The following is a 6,000-nucleotide window of genomic DNA, read 5'->3' as shown; positions in this document are numbered from 1 at the left end:
TTTTATTCCCATTAAGTACTGTATCCTTCACTGAAGAAATGGGCCATTCAGCAGCCGGCCTGAACACTGTGACACTGTATGTCGTTATAGAGAGTTATATCCATTCAGAGGGACACAACAGATCAGAGGAAAGGAAAGAGGTAACTATGTATGCAGACGTGGAACATGTATAATAGACAAGCCAAGGTGAAATGTATAGCATGCTAATATTCAACTTTTTAAATTAAAAAAACTGTGCATCTCAAGGCATGGTGGCTCATGTCTGTAATCCCAGCACTTTGTGAGGCTGAGGTGGGAGGATCTCTTGATTGCCTGAAGCCAGGAGCTTGAGACCAGCTTGGGCAACATAGCAAGACCTGGTCTCTACAAAAAATACAAAAATTAGCTGGACGTGGTGGTGTGTGCCTGTAGTCCTAGCTACTTAGGAGGCTGAGGCAAAAGGATCACTTGAGCCCAGGGGTTCAAGGCTGTAGTGAGCTATGATCACTCCACTGCACTCCAGCCTGGGCAACAAAGCAAGACCCTGTCTAAAGAATACAATAGCAAACAAACAAACAAAAAACCCAAAAACCCTCAAACACTATAAATCCATAGTTTTTATGTGTGTGTAAACTATTTCTAGAAAATTACTCAAGTAACTGATAACTAGTTACGTCTGAAGAAGGGTGATGGTGCGGTGGAAATGAGACTCACTTTTCATCATATGCAGCAGTGATTCCCAGTGTGTTCTGGGATTCTGGGGAGTCCTTGAGACCCTTTCGGGAGATCCATAGATCAAAATTATTTTAATAATAATACTAAGTTGTTTTTATTCTCATTCTCTCACGAGTGTATGGTGGAGTTTTCCAGAGGCTCAGTGACATGTGCCATTGGAACACATTGAATCCAGAAGCAGATACGATAATCCAACTGTGTCTGGTCAAGCCAAATATTTAAGAGATTTTAAAGCATGTAAAATGATGTCATTCTTCTCATTTTGAAGATAAAGTTATTTTTATAAAAATTTTGAAGATAAAGTTATTTTTATAACAATTATTACTTAACAAAATTACTATTATTTAATGAGTTAATACACAATAAATTTCAAATTCTCAGTTTTAATTTCTTAACTGGGCAAATATCAGTTTAGGTATAAACAACATCCCTCTGAGATCCTCTGGGATACATCCAGTTCCTTCAGTGCCTGGTGTGCTTGGCAGGTTTCTGTTGCACAGCACTGAACAGGAGTGCCAAAGAGGAAAGAAATGTGAATGGAACCGAAGTCTGTAATAAAATATTGCTTTCTCTTTTTCCCAGCCTCCATCAAGGGAGACCTACAAATTGCCTGGGGTTCAATGCTCTAGAAAGTTCCAAGGTTTGTGGCTTGAATTATTCTAAAGAAGCTGAAATAATTGAAGAGAAGCAGAGGCCAGCTGTTTTTGAGGATCCTGCTCCACAGAGAATGCTCTGCACCCATTGATGTAAGTAGGCCCCGTCACTGAGGCTCTGTTACCACGAGATTGGGAGTGGTGTGGCTCACATTGAATCCCCCCACTTATCCTGCCTGGTATCACAGGCAAAGTTGGACACTTGGTTTCTGTGCCTAGAGCTGCTATCAGATGAGGAGACAATGTATTTGACTATATAGGAAATCTGATGTGGACTGTCAATTAACTCATTTTCACTTCCATTGATTTGGTTGTGACCAGCCCTAGATTAGAGGGCAGTTTTGGAGTGTCCTGGCCTAGAATGTCTTCCTCAGTTTTGAGTGAGCCGGGGTATCTGGCCTCTTTCTGGGACTTCTCTGCCCTTATAGGACCTACTGGAATCTGTAGGGTTCCTGCATCAATCCATGTTTTCTAATATTACAATGTTTTTATTTTTTATTTTTAACAATTATTTTATAAGTTGTTTTCTTCTAGGAATAATTTGAGGTGATTTAGAGTAAAACAATACTTAATAGAAGCACTACAACCAGGATAATAGTACAAGAGTCCTGTAATTATGTTTTGGGGGAATTAAATGTAAGAAAACCTAGCCCAGGCATACTGATTGCAGATTCGTACAGTGCTTAGCTGGGACTCAAGGCAAAAAGAGAAGCATGCTATATTGCAGAACTTTTATTAGGAAACCATTTCCACATATCAAGGTGGTCTGCTGCAGGTGAATTTTGGTCTGAATGGGACTTCTCAGTTCATCCTTTGGCAGGCTAAAATCCCACTGAGGATCTAGAACTGTAGCAATTTCTAGATTGTGTCTGAGACCTTCCCAGCCTGGAGCTCCATATCTCCTTCATGCCTGTGCCTCTAGCATCTAGCACAGGATCTGACACATGGAGGATGCTCAGTGAGAGCCCTCAGATTCAACTTAGGCTTTACTGTATTCTGCACAGCTTCTGGAACGTGTGCTGAATGAATGAATGAATGAGTGAGTAAATAATGTGAATGATTATTGGGATAAGGGTGGGGCTAAAGTGGTATTTTCTTACATTCCCCAGAAGATTTCTTCTCCCTGTCAAGATGCTTTTTGGATTATCCCCTCCTTTCTGTTTATTATCTAGGGAATGCCTCATTGCTCTTTAGCTTCCTGGTGGTAATAATTCACTTCATAGTTTAATGTCTTAGGTTTCCTTCTTCCCACAGATTGCCTTGAAATTTGCCTTTTCTTCCTCCCTCCCTTTCTTCCTTCCTCCCTCCTTTCCTTCCTCTTTTCCTTCCTTATGATAGACTCTTGGTATGGGAGAGTCAAGAGGTCTTAACTTGAGCCTTCACAGTGTATATTTTAGAATGAATAATTCGTTGCTGTGCTTCACCACCAATCAGAAATTATAGGATTTCTCTATTACATGAGATTTTTCAAACATTATTTATCTATGATTTGTTCCGCTTTACCTTTCAGAAACTATCACTGTGGTCTTTTCTTTCCCTGCCACTAGAGTTTGTTTTTTTTTTTTTTTAAACAGGGTCTTGCTCTGTCACCCAGGCTGGAGTGTAGCAGTGCAATCTTGTGCAGTCTTGGCTCACTGCAACCTCTGCCTCCAGGCTCAAATGATCCTCCCACCTCAGCCTCCCAAGTAGCTGGAAATACAGGCACACACCACCACTTTGTATTTTTTGTGGAGATGGGGGTCTCACTATGTTGCCCAGGCTGGTCTTGAACTCCTGAGCTCAGGCAATACTACCACCGTGGCCTCCTAGAGTGCTGGGATTACAGGCATGAGCCACCATGCCTGGCCACCAATCTTAAATAATGATTTCCATAAATTATTATTAGAACATTGAAGGCATGTGCTATATATAGCCTTGTCCTGTGAAGCCTGATTTTGGTGCACTCCTCCACCTCCCCTGTCATATTATCCCTGGAACTATCTCAAACACCTTGGCTCCTCCAGGAAGAGTCCTTCTGGTCACCAATTCAGGCTCATTCTCTTTCTGGGAATGATCAGACTAAGTATTTCAATCTGTTTAGAGATTTACTAAGTTTTAGTTTCTTGCGTTTCTTATTAATAGGGAGACCAAATAATTCAGCATCCAATCTGGAGAACTAGTGAGGACAGGAGAAGTTATTAATAGGTAATCTGGAACATAAGGTATACTCTGGGTGGGTGGCCACTTGCTTTTCAAAGATCTTGCCTCTTTAATGGGTACTGAGAGCAGAAGGGTAACAACAGCCTTTGCAGATTGAACTCCTGAATTCTGTTCAGTTGTCTGGCGCTAGGGAATTCTGACACAGATTTTGTAGCACTGAGTATTTCTAACCAGCTGTGGGGGGCCTGTCCCCTAGTGGATGTTAGAGTTCCCAGAGGGAGAAGTCAAGACCACTGCGGCACTGACGGCCCCGTGCTTATGAGATCCAGTGGTGGTACCCCCAGTCAGTCTTCCTCCACCTTCTCCTTCCTCTTTTCCCTTCTCCTCCCCTTCTTCCCTTCCCCTCCCCACTCCCCAATCTGCTCCCTTCTCTTTTCGATCCTTATTCTCTCCCTCTCCCTTCCGCCCCATCCCCTGTCTCCCTCCTATTCTGTTTTCTCTTTCCATCGCCTTCTCTTTCTCCATTTTCTTCTCTCCATTTGCCATTCACACTGTCTTCCTTTCCTTCTCTCTTCTAAAATGGCTCTTCCAAAAATCACTGGAGGGCAGCTCAAAAGAGCAGCTCTGCCAACATTAATTTCTCCTTGAAAGGGAAAAGCCTGCATTTCCAATTATGACTTAGTCTTCATTAGTTAGAAACTGTCTTTTTTCCATAGCAAGTGGCCTAGGAATGGTGTGTTTCTCGCAAGTCTCTGGTCGGAGGTTCTGGTTTTATGCGTTCTGCTGTGCACGCTTTCCAGGGCGTGAAGACAGGACAGCCTGGGGCGTTGGAGGTGGGAGTGGCAGTGAGGATGGTGGTCTAGCTGTGACAGGAACACACCTGGAAATGTCTGCTTGTCACAGAATGGATTGCAGCTGAAGTAAACAAAACTCTGTGATCATGTTGCTGCATAAACCTCAATGTCTGAAATTTGGGACGATGGCTGTGCCAGGATTATTTTAGAAAGGCAAGCTCAGGATCAGTGTTCAACTAACCAGAGAATCTACAGCTGCTGTGGATGTCCCTCCACCAGAGAGGGAGAGAGCCTAGCAGAAACTGAGGAGAGAAGCTCTTCAGGCCGCTCGATGGCTCATGTCCGTAGTCCCAGCACTTTGGGAGGCCGAGGAGGAAGGATCACTTGAGCCAGGTTGGAGACCAGCTTGGGCAACGTGGCAAGAACTTGTATGTACAAAAAAAAAAAAAAATGCCAGGTATGGTGGTGCCTGCCTGTGGTTCCAGCTACTGGGGAGGCTGAGGCTGAAGAATGGTTTGAGCCTGGGAGGTTGAGGCATGGTAAGCCCTATTCACATCATTGCACTCCAGCCTGGGTGACAGAATGAGACCCTATCTCAAAAAAATAAATAAATAAAAGTTCTTCAAAGAGGAATGGAGGGGAGGAACCAAGGGCTGACATGGACAATTCTAGGTAAACAGGGCTCCAGAAACATTCTGAAAAGCATAAGCTGAGAGCAGACTTCAGTAACATGAAGAAAGAACTGGGGAGGAGGAGAGCAGTCTAGAGAATAACAATGCTCTTATTTGTTCATGGGATTCATGAACTGTGGACAATATTTTTATTTACCAAAAGAGTAACAAAGTTTATTGAGCACTTGTGATGTGTAAGGGACTCTGGAAGTAGTTTGAAGGGATACAAATATAAATAAGAGATAACTCCGGCCTTGGTTTCTCATGGGCTAATAGGAAAGGAAAGGAACAAAAAAGAGAATTACACTCAAGGAGGTTAGCATGAGTCAGGACCATGACAAATGGTTGAAGGAGGGAAAGGACACTTGTAGCTGGGATGTTCAAGGAATACATGCTTTGAATACGGAGGGTGTGGAGCTTGAGCTAAGCCTTGGGGGCTAGGAAGGAATTTGATATGCAGAAGGAAAGATGTGGGTCATTATCCTTGGAGCTGACCTAGGCAATGAGGACCCAGAGTGATCTGGCGAACACGGACTGTGCTGGGCATGTGGAGTGGAGGGGAGGCAGGAAACGGCCGTCTACTTGGGGCAGAGGATTGGGTTGAGGAGTGGTGGAAGATAACACTGGAAAGGAGGACACTTGCCAGACTGTGGAGAGCCCTGATTGTTGGCTGGGCTAAGACATCTGGACAGTCTGGACACCATTTTGGGGATTCAGCACGTGCGTTTTACGTGCTCTAGCAGGGAAGGATGACTTTACTGTTAGAGATGCTCATTTCTGATGTCCCTCTCGCTGAGTGTGAGTGCAGTCCTGAATAAGATTAAAGGTGTCATTACAATGAACCATTTGGAAAACGTAAAAATATATATGCATGAGACGCTTGGAGCAAGGATTTTCTAAGGTCTCAACTTCTTGTTTTTGCTTTGATCATTATAGCTTATAAGAGTAGATTTAAGGGTTAGCCACAAACTCTATTACTGTCAGAGCAGATTTGGGCTGCTAGGTAGAATCATATTTTCATTGTTTCAA

The 6,000-nt window shown here is 43.3% G+C and overlaps 1 protein-coding gene across 1 annotated transcript in view; it reads left to right on the top strand.

The window, feature by feature from the left end:
- The first annotated feature begins 1,318 nt into the window (after nucleotides 1–1,318).
- Nucleotides 1,319–6,000, top strand: part of DDR2 (discoidin domain receptor tyrosine kinase 2) — a 137,471-nt gene continuing 132,789 nt past the window's right edge. The window contains exon 1 of the mRNA XM_030824042.1: nucleotides 1,319–1,460. The gene's annotated coding sequence lies outside the window, so the exon portion shown is untranslated. The remainder of the gene's footprint in view (nucleotides 1,461–6,000) is intronic.

This window comes from Nomascus leucogenys, chromosome 12 (assembly GCF_006542625.1).
Source record: "Nomascus leucogenys isolate Asia chromosome 12, Asia_NLE_v1, whole genome shotgun sequence".
Lineage (NCBI taxonomy): Eukaryota > Metazoa > Chordata > Mammalia > Primates > Hylobatidae > Nomascus > Nomascus leucogenys.
The sequence above is the reverse complement of the archived record's forward strand: the minus strand, read 5'-3'. Positions and strand labels throughout refer to the sequence as shown.